Here is a 19,182-nt window from a genome sequence, read left to right as displayed (position 1 = left end):
GTTAGCAGAACAAGTTCCTAAACTCACAGGTTAACAGAACAAGGTCCTAAACTCACAGGTTAACAGAAGGGAAGCATGTACTCACTCACAACCAACCGCCGGGAGTTATACTTGAAAGAGAGGACGGAGAGAGAGGGAAAGAAAGAGAGAGAGAGGGGAAGAGCGAGGGAGAGAGAGGGAAAGAGAAAGAGAGTGAGTGTGAGAGAGATAGAGCTGGAGAGAGGGGAAGAGCGAGGGAGAGAGAGAGAGGGAAAGAGAGAGTGGAAGAGCGAAGGAGAGAGAGGAAGAGAGACGGACAGAGAGCATAGTAGAGGGATCAGTAGGTATATCTGTTAACTCTATTCCTCCAGTGGAAGCGCTGGTGTTGTAGGGACTAGCAGCGTTCCAAAATAGCACCATGAGGAATCACATGGCAGCACAGCTATTCCAGGAAGCTAGCTAGCTCCTCTGACTGCGAGGCTAATGCTCCTCCCCACTCCAACACTGTCAATCTAACACACAGACAGAAAGAGGCATATATGCACACAGTCACAGACAGCTACACTGATTACTCACCCACTGACCCACATTTCTTACTCTCACAGAAGTGAAAAGAACACGCACACAAATCTCACACAAACATGCTGTGTGCCGTCAGTGTTCTCTACACTTTCCAATCCCTCTGGAAGGCTATAACAAATGACTAACGCTGCGTGTAGACCAGGGATGCAAAAAAAAAAAACTCATACCAGTCGGTATAGAATGCAAGAAAGAGGAGAGAAACATCTGTCCGGTGAAGTCCATTAAGCATATTGCATGTAACAGACCATTACACGACCTATAGTATTGTCAAGACTACTAAACAACAATTGATTTACAACCACAGAGACTTACAGCAAGTTGCAAAGAAAACAGGAGCTGCCTCCACTAATCCAGCACCATTTCAACACCAGGAGCTGCCTCCACTATTCCAGCACCACTTCAACACCAGGAGCTGCCTCCAATATTCCAGCACCACTTCAACACCAGGAGCTGCCTCCACTAATCCAGCACCACTTCAACACCAGGAACTGCCTCCTCTATTCCAGCACCACTTCAACACCAGGAACTGCCTCCAATATTCCAGCACCACTTCAACACCAGGAGCTGCCTCCACTAATCCAGCACCACTTCAACACCAGGAGCTGCCTCCACTAATCCAGCACCACTTCAACACCAGGAGCTGCCTCCTCTATTCCAGCACCATGTCAACACCAGGAGCTGCCTCCAATATTCCAGCACCACTTCAACACCAGGAGCTGCCTCCACTATTCCAGCACCACTTCAACACCAGGAGCTGCCTCCACTATTCCAGCACCACTTCAACACCAGGAGCTGCCTCCACTAATCCAGCACCATTTCAACACCAGGAGCTGCCTCCACTATTCCGGCACCACTTCAACACCAGGAGCTGCCTCCACTATTCCAGCACCACTTCAACACCAGGAGCTGCCTCCACTATTCCAGCACCACTTCAACACCAGGAGCTGCCTCCACTATTCCAGCACCACTTCAACACCAGGAGCTGCCTCCACTATTCCAGCACCACTTCAACACCAGGAGCTGCCTCCACTATTCCAGCACCACTTCAACACCAGGAGCTGCCTCCTCTATTCCAGCACCACTTCAACACCAGGAGCTGCCTCCACTATTCCAGCACCACTTCAACACCAGGAGCTGCCTCCTCTATTCCAGCACCATGTCAACTTCAACATTCCAACATCATCAAATCACCTACTGTACGCTTAGTCTAATACAGAGATAACTAAAATATACCAAAAATGATTTAGTCCAATCAATGTAAGCTAAATATGACGGGACTGTCCATGGTACTGATTTCTCTCTGTGTGTGTGTGTGTGTGTGTGTGTGTGTGTGTGTGTGTGTGTGTGTGTGTGTGTGTGTGTGTGTGTGTGTGTGTGTGTGTGTGTGTGTGTTCAAGTAGAAAAACATGTTGACTCACCCTAACTTGTAGAGAAACAGTAATACCATCCTCCTCTCTTTCATGTTGACGAAACGGTCTATGACTCTGTCATACAGCACACACTTTTAGTTTTTGTTGTCCTAGGCTACCTGGCAAAATACTTGCTCGCTAGCCTGTCTTCCCTTCATGGGAAACGATACACCAGGCCAGCTAGCTAACGTTAGCCTTCTACATATTTAACATACATTCATGGGCAACGTTAGCTAGTTAACATTAGCCTTCTACATATTTAACATACATTCATGGGCAACGTTAGCTAGTTAACATTAGCCTTCTAGATATTTAACATACATTCATGGGCAACGTTAGCTAGCTAACATTAGCCTTCTACATATTTAACATACATTCATGGGCAACGTTAGCAAGTTATCATTAGCCTTCTACATCTAGCTACATATTGAACTTCCATCCTCTCAGTTTAGGGACACAATGTATGAATTAATGGTTGGATCAGAATCGTTGTTATAATCGTTGGCCAGTACAGAGAATTAAGTAAAACCACAAGTCCAAATCCTTATCCTCATCCATGGTTAATTTAGGAAAGGGATGATTTTAGCTAGCTAGCTAGCCACCGGAGGACAACACAACAATTCAAGTTATTTTCTGTCAATGACGTTTGGCTTCTGATGTAATGTGATTGGTGTGAAGCCAAATCCAAACTGGCTTCCCTTGACACATTTTTTGGTGCGCCAGGACCATTTACAGCTGAGATCACTCAGTATAGCTCAATGCTGATTGGCTATTATTTAACCTTTTTTTTAGGAAGCTAAATGCTCGCTGGCTTCCCTTGCACACCCTCACCCACACCCTCACACCTTCTCACCCACACCCGTACTCACACCCTCACCATCTCACCCACACCCTCTCACTCACACCCTCTCACCCACACCCTCTCACCCACACCCTCTCACTCACACCCTCTCACTCACACCCTCTCACCCACACCCTCACCCTCTCACCCACACCCGTACTCACACCCTCTCACCCACACCCGTACTCACACCCTCTCACCCACACCAATACTCACACCCTCACCCTCTCACCCTCACTCATACCCTCTCACCCACACACAGCTCAATTCACGTTCATCTGCTTGTCGAACATCTCATTCCAAAATCATGGGCATTAATATGGAGTTGGTCCCCCCTTTGCTGCTATAACAGCCTCCACTCTTCTGGGAGGGCTTTCCACTAGATGTAGGAACATTGCTGCAGGGACTTGCTTCCATTCAGCCACAAGAGCATTAGTGAGGTTGGGCTCTGATGTTGGGCGATTAGGCCTGGCTCGCAGTCGGTGTTCATGTTCATCCCAAATGTGTTCAATGGGGTTGAGGTCAGGGCTCTGTGCAGGCCTGTCAAGTTCTTCCACACAGATCTCGACAAACCATTTCTGTATGGACCTCGCTTTGTGCACGGGGGAATTGTCATGCTAAAACAGGAATGGACCTTCCCCAAACTGTTGTCACAAAGTTGGAAGCACAGAATCGTCTAGAATGTCATTGTATGCTGTGGCGTTAACCTGTTTGGGATAGGGGGCAGTATTTTCACGGCCGGATAAAAAAACGTACCCGATTTAATCTGGTTACTACTCCTGCCCAGAAACTAGAATATGCATATAATTAGTAGATTTGGATAGAAAACACTCTAAAGTTTCTAAAACTGTTTGAATGGTGTCTGTGAGTATAACAGAACTCATATGGCAGGCCAAAGCCTGAGAAGATTCCATACAGGAAGTGCCCTGTCTGACAATTTGTTCTCCTTCTAGGGAATCTCTATAAAAAAAACTGCATCTGTGCTGTAACGTGACATTTTCTAAGGCTTCCATTGGCTCTCAGAAGGCGCCAGAAAGCGGAATGACGTCTCTGCAGTCTCTGGGTGAAAAAAAGCAGGAGTTTTTGTGAGTGGTCAGGCAGGGAACAATGACAATGGAGTGCGCATGCACGAGACGACTCCATGTTTTCTTTCAGTCTATGAATGAATACAACGTCGCCCGGTTGGAATATTATCACTATTTTATGAGAAAAATAGCATAAAAATAGATTTTAAACAGCGTTTGACATGCTTCGAAGTACGGTAATGGAATATTTTGAATTCTTTTGTCACGAAATGCACCCGCGCGTCACCCTTCGGATACTGACATGAACACACGAACGGAGCTATTTGGATATAACTATGGATTATTTCGAACCAAAACAACATTTGTTGTTGAAGTAGAAGTCCTGGGAGTGCATTCTGACGAAGAACAGCAAAGGTAATCCAATTTTTCTTATAGTAAATCTGACTTTGGTGATGGCCAAACTTTGTGGGTGTCAAATTAGCTAGCCATGATGGCCGGGCTATGTACTCAGAATATTGCAAAATGTGATTTCGCCGAAAAGCTATTTTAAAATCTGACACCGCGATTGAATAAAGGAGTTCTGTATCTATAATTCTTAAAATAATTGTTATGTTTTTTGTCAACGTTTATCGTGAGTAATTTAGTAAATTCACCGGAAGTTTGCGGTGGGTATGCTAGTTCTGAACATCACATGCTAATGTAAAATGCTGGTTTTTGATATAAATATGAACTTGATTGAACAAAACATGCATGTATTGTATAACATAATGTCCTAGGGTTGTCATCTGATGAAGATCATCAAAGGTTAGTGCTGCATTTAGCTGTGGTTTTGTTTTTTGTAACTTTATATGCTAGCTTTGAAAAATGGGTGTGTCTGATTATTTCTGGCTGGGTACTCTCCTGATATAATCTAATGTTTTGCTTTCGCTGTAAAGCCTTTTTGAAATCGGACAATGTGGTTACATCAAGGAGAAGTGTATCTTTAAAATGGTGTAAAATAGTTGTATGTTTGAGAAAGTTGAATTATGACATTTTGTTGGTTTTGAATTTGCCGCCCTGATATTTCTCTGGCCCGCAGGTGGGACGCTAGCGTCCCACGTAGCCCATAGAAGTTAAAGCTCTGACTATCCCCTTATAGTCTGTTGACCCTTTTTTACGTTATCAGGTCTCACCATAAGCGCTAGTTTAGTTTTATGCAGTGGCCACAGTTGCCCAGGGTCATTACGGACCCTGTTTCGCCATTTTTGAATTTACAACTAATTCCTGTCTTCCATTCGCACAGAATACTTGGTTCCCTTTAAAACATTTCTCTATGCGAACATATAAAACAGGTCACCAGCTATAAACTTCCCCGATTTCAGCGTCTAACACCCAGAGTACATTAAAATCCTCTAATCGCTCTCGCCTTTCACTCTGACATCAATCACTTTTGCCTTTCACTCTCACGTCAATCGTTTCATCATTTAATGCCAACATACAGGTGTATCACCCATTTCATCATGTAATGCAGACATACAGGTGTATTGCTCATTTCATCATGTAATGCAGACATACAGGTGTATTACTCATTTCACTATGTAATGTAGACATACAGGTGTATTACTCATTTCACTATGTAATGCAGACATACAGGTGCTATCACTCATTCATCATTTAATGTAATCATACAGGTGCTATTCCCCAAAACAATGAATAAAGCACACTGACCTTGTTATTTGCAGCTGAGGTTTCAATGTTGGTAAAATCTCATCATCGCCTCTGTCGCATACCAGTTTGCCACCGGCCTGTAAAGAACCCTCAGCAAGGGGCCAGGTCTTTGATCTACGGATATTTCATCCGCCCGGGTTTCGGTGTCTTCCTGGACTGACAGAGGCAGATACTGAGCTCGAAGGACCAATTGTCAAAGGAATTTTCTATCCTAATGATAATAATTAACAAGCAATACGCCTCTTGACTAATCCCCAGGGTTTGTAAGACACTGGGTTAATAATTAGGCAAGGACTCAGCTTTCTGCAAAAGGTTCACACCGCTTTATTCAGAGAACGTTCTGCCCGACATGTAAAAAGATGTTCATTTTATCCTCTCTCTCCGCTTACGCACACACCACACCAACAGTGGATGACCTATACACACACATACGCACAGACAGTAGTTGAACAGTATCTCTTCCTTGACCTCCCACCACTGTTCCAGCACTGCCTGTTCCTTTCCCCATAGATTAGGAGAACCTTGAAGGCTACTCCCGGTATCTCTAAATACACACACACACGTCTAGACTTTATGGAACTAACGCTTAGTACATTGATTATTCATTATCCATGCTACATAACTACTAATTCATAATGGATTATTGATTCATTTACCTTCATTAGATAATTCTCTTATCAATACCCCACAAGACATGCCACCAGAGGTCTCTTCACAGACCCCAAGTCCAGATCAGACTATGGGAGGAGCACAGTACTACATAGAGCCATAACTACATGGAACTCTATTCCACATCAGGTAACTGATGCAGCAGTAGAATCAGATTTAAAAAGCAGGTAAAAATACACCTTATGGAACAGCGAGGACAGTGAAGAGACACACACACACACACGATAACATACACATTATACTGTCACGGCTGTTCAAAGGACCGGACCAAAATGCAGCGTGTTCGTATTTCCACATATTTATTTATTCCGTGAAACTAAATGCAATACACTAAATACTTGAAACACACAAAAAAAAAAAAAAGTGACGCAGAGAGGAAAACACACTACTCAAAAGATAATCACCCATAAACACAGGAAGAAAAAAAACCCCACTTAAAAATGATCTCCAATCAGAGGCAACGAGGATCAGCTGCCTCCAATTGGAGATCAACCCAAATAACCCCAACATAGAAACAGAAAAAACAGAACTCAAACATAGAAATAGAAAACATAGAAAACCCAAAACACCACCTGTCACGCCCTGACCTACTCTACTATAGAAAATTACATCTTACTTGGGTCAGGACATGACAGTACCCCCTCCCCCCCCCCAAAAGGTGCAGAATCCCCAAAACACAAAGGGAGGGTAGGGAGGGTGACAAAATGTCTATGGCGGCTCTAGTGCTAAACCCAGAACCTTACTATCCCTCCGATCCTCCAGCAGCGGAGGTGGCTCCGGTTCAGGGCTTAACCCCCGTTCCGCCTGCAGATCCCTCTGCTTCTGTAACCCCGGACCATTATCGGAGGAATCGGACTGTAGATCATTACCGGAAGCTCTGTGCTGCAGGCCGCCGCTGAAGACTCCGGGCTGCGGGGAGCATCGCTGGAGGCTCCGGACTGGTGAGTGTCGCTGGAGGCTCCGGACTGGGGAGCGTCGCTGGAGGCTCCGGACTGGGGAGCGTCGCTGGAGGCTCCGGACTGGGGATGCGTCGCTGGAGGCCTGATGCGTGGGACTGGCCTAGGTGGCGCCAGACTGGTAACACGCACCTCAGGGCGAGTGCGGGAAGGAGGCACAGGACGTACCGGACTATGGAGGCGCACTGAGGGAGAGTGCAAAGAGTAGGCACAGGACGTACTGGGCTATGGAGGCGCACTGGAGGTCTGGAGCTTAGGGCTGGCACACCCCGTCCTGGCTGGCTGGTTATTTGAGCCCAGCAAGGGCGGAGCGCTGGCACAGGACGAACTGGGCTGTGCTGGTGAACGGGGGGTACCGTGCGTAGAACAGGCGCAGGATAACCTGGGCCGAAGAGACAGATACGCTGAGCTGGCGCACTTCTTCCTGCCTGACGGCCAACTAGCACGGCAACGGTGAGGAGCTTGCACCGAGCTCACCAGGCCGCACAACGCGGTGCTTGCTCGGTCACTCGCTCCCCACGGTAATCACAGGGAGTTGGCTCAGGTCTTAAAACCGCCTTCGCCAATCTACCTGTGTGCGCCCCCCCAAATTGTTTTTTTGCCGCTGCCTCTCGGGCCTCCGTTGTTGCCTTGCCTGTTGATCTCGTCGCTGTACCTCCCTCGCTGCTTCCACCTGTTCCCATGGGAGGCGATCCCTTCCGTCCTGGATCTCCTCCCACGTCCAGGATCCTTTTCCATCCAGGATGTCCTCCCATGTCCAGTCCATCGGCCCACGCTGCTTGGTCCTTTGGTGGTGGGTGATTCTGTCACGGCTGTTCAAAGGATCGGACCAAAATGCAGCGTGTTCGTAGTTCCACATATTTATTTTGAAACACAAAAAACAACAGACCGTGAGGCAGAGAGGAAAACTCAAAAGATAATCACCCACAAACACAGGAAGAAAAAAAAAAACCACTTAAAAAACGATCTCCAATCAGAGGCAACGAGGATCAGCTGCCTCCAATTGGAGATCAACCCAAATAACCCCAACATAGAAACAGAAAAAAACAGAACTCAAACATAGAAATAGAAAACATAGAAAACCCAAAACACCACCTGTCACGCCCTGACCTACTCTACTATAGAACATGACATCTTACTAGGTTCAGGACGTGACATATACACATTCATACACATGGATTTAGTACTGTAGATATGTGGTAGTGGTGGAGTAGGGGCCTGAGGGCACACAGTGAGTTATGAAATATGTGAGTGTATTGTAATGCTTTTAAAATTGTATAACTGATTTAATTTTGCTGGACCCCAGGAAGAGTAGCTGTTGCCTTGGGCATTAGTTCCTGTGTTGAAGGGTCTGTCTGTATCGGCCAGTGAGACAGGCAGAGGCACATGTTCAAGCAGGAATCTGGAGACCTGCCACTGGTTTGGGTAAAGTATAACACTTAGTGATATACTACAGCCCAGAGAGATGGGGAGGGGGAGGGGAGAGGGGGGAGGGGGAGGGAGAGGAGGGAGGGGATAGGGGAGGGGGAGGGGAGGGAGAGGAGGGAGGGGAGAGGGGGGAGAGGGGAGGGAGAGAGGAGATAGAGAGGGGGTAGGGGGAGGGGAGGGGAGAGGGAGGGGGGCGGGAGAGGGGGGAGGGGAGGGGAGGGGGAGAGAGAGGAAAGGGAGAGAGGAGTTCGAGAGGGGGTAGGGGGAGAGGAGGGGAGAGGGGGGGTTGGGAGAGGGAGGGGGAGGGGAGGGGGAGGGGAGGGGAGAAGGAGGGGAGGGGGGAGAGGGAGATTTATTTATATGTATATATATATAGAGAGAGATAATATGACATTTGTAATGTCTTTATTCTTTTGGAACTTCTGTGAGTGTAATGTTTACTATTCATTTGTATTGTTTACTTCACTTTTGTTTATTTTCTGCTTCACATGCTTCGGCAATGTTAACATATGTTTCCCATGCCAATAAAGCCCCTTAAATTGAATTAAATTGAATTTAGAGAGAATGATAGAGAGATATAAAGAGAGCGGAGCGAGAGAGAGAGAGAGAGAGAACGAGGAGGGAGAGAGCGGGAGGGGATAACGGGATTGGAGAGCGAGAGGTGGGGAAGGGGATAGAAAGGGGGTGGAGGGAGGGATAGGGAGAAGGGTTAAAGTGCACAGCAGATGTGAAGAGAAACTGGGTGAGACGGGAGGAAGAGAGAAGGGGGAGGAGAGAAGGGGGAGGAGAGAAGGAGGAGGAGAGAAGGGGGAGGAGAGAAGGGGGAGGAGAGAAGGGGGAGGAGAGACGGCAGAGGAATGGGATTAAGTAAGGGGTCTGAATTCTCCCACAGGTCTCCACAGAACCTTCCAGCTCACCCTCCCACCCTCCAACCCAAAGCATGTTGTGGTCTAAGAGGGGGCTGGTCCTGTGTGGTCCAATCAGATGGCTGGGTGTGTGAGTCAGAGCCTAGTAACAGAGGATCAGGGCAGGCCATCACAGGTTCATCACCCAACACCACTCATAACTGTTTGTGTTTGTGTTTGTTTGTGTGTGTGTGTGTGTGTGTGTGTGTGTGTGTGTGTGTGTGTGTGTGTGTGTGTGTGTGTGTGTGTGTGTGTGTGTGTGTGTGTGTGTGTGTGTGTGTGTGTGTGTGTGTGTGTGTGTGTGTCTCTCTAGTGTGTGTGAGCCCCAACCTAGAAAAGGGGGCTGGTCTGCTGTCGTCCAATCATATTGCTCGGTTTGAGAGTGGTAGCAGCACCCTCAGGTCATTACAAAATCCTGATGTACGGCCTGGAGAAAGACAGCAGTGGGATAGGACCTGATGGATTCCTTTCAACAACACTCTACCGTAGATTACATGCAGCTATCAACAACACTCAACCCTAGATTACATCAGCTATCAACAACACTCTACCCTAGATTACATACAGCTATCAACAACACTCTACCGTAGATTACATACAGCTATCAACAACACTCTACCCTAGATTACATACAGCTATCAACAACACTCTACCCTAGATTACACTCTACCCTAGATTACATACAGCTATCAACAACACTCAACCCTAGATTACATCAGCTATCAACAACACTCTACCCTAGATTACACTCTACCCTAGATTACATACAGCTATCAACAACACTCTACCGTAGATTACATACAGCTATCAACAACACTCTACCCTAGATTACATACAGCTATCAACAACACTCAACCCTAGATTACATACAGCTATCAACAACACTCTACCCTAGATTACATACAGCTATCAACAACACTCTACCCTAGATTACATACAGCTATCAACAACACTCTACCCTAGATTACACTCTACCCTAGATTACATACAGCTATCAACAACACTCTACAATAGATTACATACAGCTATCAACAACACTCTACCCTAGATTACATACAGCTATCAACAACACTCTACCCTAGATTACATACAGCTATCAACAACACTCTACCCTAGATTACACTCTACCCTAGATTACATACAGCTATCAACAACACTCAACCCTAGATTACATCAGCTATCAACAACACTCTACCCTAGATTACATACAGCTATCAACAACACTCTACCGTAGATTACATACAGCTATCAACAACACTCTACCGTAGATTACATACAGCTATCAACAACACTCTACCCTAGATTACATACAGCTATCAACAACACTCTACCGTAGATTACATACAGCTATCAACAACACTCTACCCTAGATTACATACAGCTATCAACAACACTCAACCCTAGATTACATACAGCTGTCAACAACACTCTACCCTAGATTACATACAGCTATCAACAACACTCTACCCTAGATTACATACAGCTATCAACAACACTCTACCCTAGATTACACTCTACCCTAGATTACATACAGCTATCAACAACACTCTACAATAGATTACATACAGCTATCAACAACACTCTACCCTAGATTACATACAGCTATCAACAACACTCTACCCTAGATTACATACAGCTATCAACAACACTCTACCCTAGATTACACTCTACCCTAGATTACATACAGCTATCAACAACACTCAACCCTAGATTACATCAGCTATCAACAACACTCTACCCTAGATTACATACAGCTATCAACAACACTCTACCGTAGATTACATACAGCTATCAACAACACTCTACCCTAGATTACATACAGCTATCAACAACACTCTACCGTAGATTACATACAGCTATCAACAACACTCTACCGTAGATTACATACAGCTATCAACAACACTCTACCCTAGATTACATACAGCTATCAACAACACTCTACCGTAGATTACATACAGCTATCAACAACACTCTACCCTAGATTACATACAGCTATCAACAACACTCTACCGTAGATTACATACAGCTATCAACAACACTCTACCCTTGATTACATACAGCTATCAACAACACTCTACCCTAGATTACATACAGCTATCAACAACACTCTACCCTAGATTACATACAGCTGTCAACAACACTCTACCCTAGATTACATACAGCTGTCAACAACACTCTACCCTAGATTACATCAGCTGTCAACAACACTCTACCCTAGATTACATACAGCTATCAACAACACTCTACCCTAGATTACATCAGCTATCAACAACACTCTACCCTAGATTACATACAGCTATCAACAACACTCTACTCTAGATTACATACAGCTATCAACAACACTCTACCCTAGATTCAATACAGTCTAACTCTCCAGAAGTAATGTGATATGGTTTCTAACATTGTACGTTTCCTAGAAGACATGTTATGTAGAGAGTTGGGTATCTATAAATATGGTTTCCAACGGTCACACGCCGGTTTCCAACGTTCGACGATCGACGTCACCGGCTTTCTAGCCATCGCCGCTCCATTTTTCTATTATCCATTTGATCTTGTCTTGTTTCCATACACACCTGGTTTTCATTTCCCCAGTTAATCTACTTGTATTTAACCCTCATGTTTCCCATCATGCTTTGTGTTTAATTGTTTCGTGCTGTTTGATTTACGAGCTTTACTTTGGTTCCGTGGTTTGGACCACATTTTGATTTATGTAGTGCTCTCATATTTTGGAACTATTATAAAGTGGGCTTGGTTACATTTCGCTTCTCTCCTGCACCTGACTTCACCTCTCATACACCCGATATTGAGACACACACACACACACACACACACACACACACACACACACACACACACACACACACACACACACACACACACACACACACACACACACACACACACACACACACACACACACACTGACTGCATGTTTCTGTTTCTACAGTCCTGTTTCTCGTTTTAATCTTAATAAGGAAACCGATAAACTGACATTTCAGGTCGGCACCAAACTCCGAAAAGATTATATCTAATAATATGGTCAATTTACTGTCTGCAGCCTCATTAAAGACCTCGTAGGGATGAATACAGCCTCATTAAAGGGATGAATACAGCCTCATTAAAGGGATGAATACAGCCTCATTAAAGGGATGAATACAGCCTCATTAAAGGGATGAATACAGCCTCATTAAAGGGATGAATACAGCCTCATTAAAGACCTCGTAGGGATGAATACAGCCTCATTAAAGGGATGAATACAGCCTCATTAAAGGGATGAATACAGCCTCATTAAAGGGATGAATACAGCCTCATTAAAGGGATGAATACAGCCTCATTAAAGGGATGAATACAGCCTCATTAAAGGGATGAATACAGCCTCATTAAAGACCTCGTAGGGATGAATACAGCCTCATTAAAGACCTCATATGGAATAAAATTAGTGTTTTAGTTTTTAATGTATCCCTTTCATGTCCTATGGTACGGGGCGCCTGTTTGTTTGTCACTGTTATACTTATAAGGAAATAGTCAAGGCATTTTCTGAGCACAATAAATGATGTTGCCACAAAACTTTCCACATGCATGGCACGTTCTGGTTCTACTGTTGCGCTAGTGTGACAGAAGGAGATCCACCCTTGCCACGCTCCCTGCATACAGTACCCTACAGCGGTGCAATGTAGCTCAATCAGAATGGTCTCTTCATGTGGGAAAGTGCACGGCAGGCAAAAGCACGGCAGGCGGCATGATTCGACACAGACTCCTCAACTACAGAATAATTCTGAAATGCGGTTTTAACTAGTTATACAACTTTTACGCATGGCGTCTGGACAGGTTTCTCTCTTAACATACCGAAGAAAAAAAAGCTTTGCTAAACAAGCGACATTGTTCACAGCTGAGAGAAATCCAGAAAGAAGAGTGATTCAGACTTAGGAAAATGCTTTTCCTACTCCTACTCTATACAGTTGGTATTCAGACTTACCTTATGCACCAGGAGCGAAACAAGCTTTGCAGGCGTGGTCCTTTTTTTGCACAGGCTGAATAGGTGTAATTCAACTGTTGAAAACAGTCCTACTTGCCACTTGCTGGCTAACATTTTGTTGTGGAATAGTCCGTTATTAAAGTGTTCAGTACATTTACTTTAAGCCGTCCCTTTAAAAAAATTCTAAACTGTTGTGGAGGCGAAGTTAACATATGGAATTGTTTAAAACCTGTTGGGGCTAGGGGGCAGTATTTGCACGGCCGGATAAAAAAAACTGTTTGAATGGTGTCTGTGAGTATAACATAATTCATATGGCAGGCCAAAACCTTGAGAAGATTCCATACAGGAAGTGCCCTGTCTGACAATCTGTTGTGGAGGCTAAGTTAACATATGGAATTGTTTAAGGACTAATCATACCAAGGATCATTTAGCTATTTGATTTGGAATATTAGGACCCCTTAGGTAGAAAATATATATATATATATATATTTAAACATTATTTGATAAAAATATTCAATTTGGTCTTTACTACTATAGTCCATAGGAACATATTGAATAACAAACACATTTATAAATGGCAAAAAAGGCAGTCAAAATATATATAATAAGGAAAATGCTTTGAAGTACCTCTAATATATCTAGGAGGCAAGAAAGCTCAATGTTTTGTTTTTGTTTTGGACACATACACTACATGACCAAAAGTATGTGGACAACTGCTCGTCAAAAATCTATTTCCAAAATCATGGGCTTTAATATGGAGTTGATCCCCCTTTTTCTGCTATAACAGCCTCCACTCTTCTTGGAAGGTTTTCCACTAGATGTTGGAACATTGCTGCAGGGATTTGCTTCCATTCAGCCACAAGAGCATTAGTGAGGGCGGGCACTGATGTTGGGCGATTAGGCCCTGGCTCACAGTCGGCGTTCCAATTCATCCCAAATGTGTTCGATGGGGTTGAGGTCAGGGTTCTGTGCAGGCCAGTCAAGTTTTTAAAATAAATAAAAAAATATGTATTTAACCTTTATTTAACTAGGCAAGTGAGTTAACCTGTTGGGGCTAGGGGGCAGTATTTGCACGGCCGGATAAAAAACGTACCCGATTTAATCTGGTTACTACTCCTGCCCAGTAACTAGAATATGCATATAATTATTGGCTTTGGATAGAAAACACCCTAAAGTTTCTAAAACTGTTTGAATGGTGTCTGTGAGTATAACAGAACTCATTTGGCAGGCCGAAACCTGAGAAGATTCCTTACAGGAAGTGGCCTGTCTGACCATTTCTTGCCCTCCTTGATCATCACTAACAAATACAGGGGATCTCTGGCATGACGTGACACTTCCTACGGCTCCCATGGGCTCTCAGAAGGCGGGAAAAAGCTGAACGATGTAATTCCAGCCCCAGGCTGAAACACATTATCGCGTTTGGCAAGTGCTCTATCAGAGGGCCATTAGACTGAGGCTCGTGCATGAGGGGATAGCATGCTTTTACTTTCACTCTCTTTGTAATAAAAAACGATTTCCCGGTCGGAATATTATCGCTTTTTTACAAGAAAAATGGCATAAAAATTGATTTTAAACAGCGGTTGACATGCTTCGAAGTACGGTAATGGAATATTTAGATTTTTTTTGTCACGAAATGCGCCTTGCTCGTCACCCTTATTTACCCTTTCGGATAGTGTCTTGAACGCACGAACAAAACGCCGCTATTTGGATATAACAATGGATTATTTGGGACCAAACCAACATTTGTTATTGAAGTAGAAGTCCTGGGAGTGCATTCTGACGAAGAACAGCAAAGGTAATAACATTTTTCTTATAGTAAATCTGACTTTGGTGAGTGCTAAACTTGCTGGGTGTCTAAATAGCTAGCCCTGTGATGCCGGGCTATCTACTTAGAATATTGCAAAATGTGCTTTCACCGAAAAGCTATTTTAAAATCGGACATATCGAGTGCATAGAGGAGTTCTGTATCTATAATTCTTAAAATAATTGTTATGCTTTTTGTGAACGTTTATCGTGAGTAATTTAGTAAATTCACCGGCAGTGTTCGGTGGGAATGCTAGTCACATGCTAATGTAAAAAGCTGGTTTTTGATATAAATATGAACTTGATTGAACAAAACATGCATGTATTGTATAACATAATGTCCTAGGGTTGTCATCTGATGAAGATCATCAAAGGTTAGTGCTGCATTTAGCTGTGGTTTGGGTTTATGTGACATTATATGCTAGCTTGAAAAATGGGTGTCTGATTATTTCTGGCTGGGTACTCTGCTGACATAATCTAATGTTTTGCTTTCGTTATAAAGCCTTTTTGAAATTGGACAGTGTGGTTAGATTAACGAGAGTCTTTAAAATGGTGTAAAATGGTCATATGTTTGAAATATTGAAGTTTTTGCATTTTTGAGGTATTTGAATATCGCGCCACGGGATTACACTGGCTGTTGAGTAGGTGGGACGCAAGCGTCCCACCTAGCCCATAGAGGTTAACCTCCCTAGTCAACAGCCAGTGGAATCGCATGGTGCGAAATACAAATACCTCATAAATGCTATAACTTCAATTTCTCAAACATATGACTATTTTACACCATTTTAAAGACAAGACTCTCGTTAACCTGTTATGGCTAGGGGGCAGTATTTTCACGGCTGGATAAAAAACGTACCCGATTTAATCTGGTTACCACTCCTACCCAGTAACTAGAATATGCATATACTTATTACATATGGATAGAAAACACCCTAAAGTTTCTAAAACTGTTTGAATGGTGTCTGTGAGTATAACAGAACTCATTTGGCAGGCAAAAACCTGACAAGGTTTCAGGCAGGAAGTGGCCTGTCTGACAAGGTGTCGTTCTTCTTGTCTCTGTTTATTGAAGAGTGAGGATCTTAGCTGTCCCGTGACACTTCCTACGGCTGCCATAGGGTCTCAGAAGGCGGTAAAAAGCTGAATCGTGGCTTTGCAGGCTCTGGCTGAAAAAAAGTAGCGCGTTTGGGTAGTGGCTGGTTACAGTACTGTGAGACTCAGGCTCGTGCCCGCGTCGACCGAAAGCTTTGTTTACTTTCCTCAGTTTAGCTAAAAGGAGATTCCCGGTCGGAATATTATCGCTTTTTACGAGAAAAATGGCATAAAAATGGATTTTAAACAGCGGTTGACATGCTTCGAAGTACGGTAATGGAATATTTAGATTTTTTTTGTCACGAATTGCGCCATGCGCGCGACCCTGATTTACCATTTCAGATAGTGTCTGGGAGGCACAAACAAAACGCCGCTATTCGGATATAACGATGGATTATTTTGGACCAAACCAACATTTGTTATTGAAGTAGCAGTCCTGGGAGTGCATTCTGACGAAGACAACAAAAGGTAATCAAACTTTTATAATAGTAAACCTGATATTGGTGAGTGCTAAACTTGCCGGGTGTCTAAATAGCTAGCCCGTGATGCCTGGGCTATGTACTTAGAATATTGCAAAATGTGCTTTCACCAAAAAGCTATTTTAAAATCGGACATATCGAGTGCATAGAGGAGTTCTGTATCTATAATTCTTAAAATAATTGTTATGCTTTTTGTGAACGTTTATCTTGAGTAATTTAGTAAATTCTTAGTGAATTCGCCGGAAGTTTGCGGGGGGTATGCTAGTTCTGAACATCACATGCTAATGTAAAAAGCTGGTTTTTGATATAAATATGAACTTGATTGAACAAAACATGCATGTATTGTATAACATAATGTCCTAGGGTTGTCATCTGATGAAGATCATCAAAGGTTAGTGCTGCATTTAGCTGTCTTCTGGGTTTTTGTGACATTATATGCTAGCTTGAAAAATGGGTGTCTGATTATTTCTGGCTTGGTACTCTGCTGACATAATCTAATGTTTTGCTTTCGTTGTAAAGCCTTTTTGAAATCGGACAGTGTGGTTGTTCAGTGTGATGTTCAGAACTAGCATACCCACCGCAAACTTCCGGTGAATTTACTAAATTACTCACGATTAACGTTCATAAAATACATAACAATTATTTTAAGAATTATAGATACAGAACTCCTTTATGCAATCGCGGTGTCAGATTTTAAAATAGCTTTTCGGCGAAAGCACATTATGCAATATTCTGAGTAGATAGCCCGGCCATCACGGCTAGCTAATTTGACACCCACCAAGTTTGGTACTCACCAAACTCAGATTTACTATAAAAAAATTGGATTACCTTTGCTGTTCTTCGTCAGAATGCACTCCCAGGACTTCTACTTCAACAACAAATGTTGTTTTGGTTCAAAATAATCCATAGTTATATTCAAATAGCTCCGTTTTGTTCATGCGTTCAGGTCAGTATCCGAAGGGTAATGCGCGAGTGCATTTCGTGACAAAAAAATTCAAAATATTCCATTACCGTACTTAGAAGTATGTCAAACGCTGTTTAAAAACAATTTTTATGCTGTTTTTCTCGTAAAATAGCGATAATATTCCAACCGGGCGACGTTGTATTCATTCAAAGACTGAAAGAAAAACAAGGAGTCATCTCGTGGACGCACATCTCCAGTGTCATTGTTCCCTGCCTGACCACTCACAAAAACTCCTGCTGTTTTTCGCCCAGAGACTGCAGAGACGTCATTCCACTTTCTGGCACCTTCTGAGAGCCAATGGAAGCCATAGAAAATGTCACGTTACAGCAGAGATGCTGTATTTTTGATAGAGATGCCACAGAAGGAGAAAAAATTGTCAGACAGGGCACTTCCTGTATGAAATCTTCTCAGGATTTGGCCTGCCATATGAGTTCTGTTATACTCACAGACACCATTCAAACAGTTTTAGAAACTTTAGAGTGTTTTCTATCCAAATCTACTAATTATATGCATATTCTCGTTTCTGGGCAAGAGTAGTAACCAGTTTATATCGGGTACGTTTCTTATTCGGCCGTGCAAATACTGCCCCCTAGCTACAACAGGTTAACATTAGAAGCCTCCTCCCTAAGTTTGTTTTATTCACTGCTTTAGCACACTCTGCCAACCCGGATGTTCTAGCCGTGTCTAAATCCTGGCTTAGGAAGGTCACCAAAACCCCTGAAATTTCCATCCCTAACTATAACATTTTCCGACAAGATAGAACTGCCAAAGGTTGCGGAGTTGCAATCTACTGCAGAGTTAGCCTGTAAAGTTGTGAAATAGTGAAATAAAATTAAAAAAATAAAAATTATACCATTAGACCTTGTTGGTATAAATGATTTATTAGACCGTATTGGGATTCATTATTTATTTGACCATATTGTGATTAGATTGACCGGAGTCAATCTATTTAACATATTTAAAACATTTCCATGTGTCAGTTTAACGTGCATGAAACTAATGCTTTCACAGTTACAGAAGTCAACAAACGATAGCGCTTGGGGAATGGGAGTGGTGCAGGGGGCTACAGGGCCTGGGTTAACCTTTACATCACCAGAGGAACAGAGGAGGAGTAGGATAAGGGTACGGCTAAAGGCTATAAGAACTCGTCGTCTAGTGCGTTCGGAACAGAGAGTAAAAGGAGCAGGTTTCTGGGCACGGAAGGATAGATTCAAGGCATAATGTACAGACAATCGTATGGTAGGATGTGAGTACAGTGGAGGTAAGCCTAGGCATTGAGTGATGATGAGAGGTTTCGTCTCTGGTGGCATCATTTAAGCCAGGTGCTGTCACCACATGTGTGGGAGGTGGAACAGAAGGGCTAGCTAAGG

General features: G+C 43.5%; 2 protein-coding genes across 2 annotated transcripts in view; one reads left to right on the top strand and one right to left on the bottom strand.

Moving 5' to 3' along the window:
* LOC106604047 (high affinity cationic amino acid transporter 1) overlaps positions 1-485 on the bottom strand; it is a 69,640-nt gene extending 69,155 nt beyond the window's left edge. Inside the window, exon 1 of the mRNA XM_045717481.1 lies at positions 86-485. The gene's annotated coding sequence lies outside the window, so the exon portion shown is untranslated. The remainder of the gene's footprint in view (positions 1-85) is intronic.
* LOC123742371 (rho family-interacting cell polarization regulator 1-like) overlaps positions 1-19,182 on the top strand; it is a 45,278-nt gene that overhangs the window by 5,185 nt on the left and 20,911 nt on the right. The gene's annotated exons all lie outside the window — the stretch shown is intronic.

This window comes from Salmo salar, chromosome ssa04 (genome assembly GCF_905237065.1).
Source record: "Salmo salar chromosome ssa04, Ssal_v3.1, whole genome shotgun sequence".
NCBI lineage: Eukaryota > Metazoa > Chordata > Actinopteri > Salmoniformes > Salmonidae > Salmo > Salmo salar.
The sequence above is the reverse complement of the archived record's forward strand: the minus strand, read 5'-3'. Positions and strand labels throughout refer to the sequence as shown.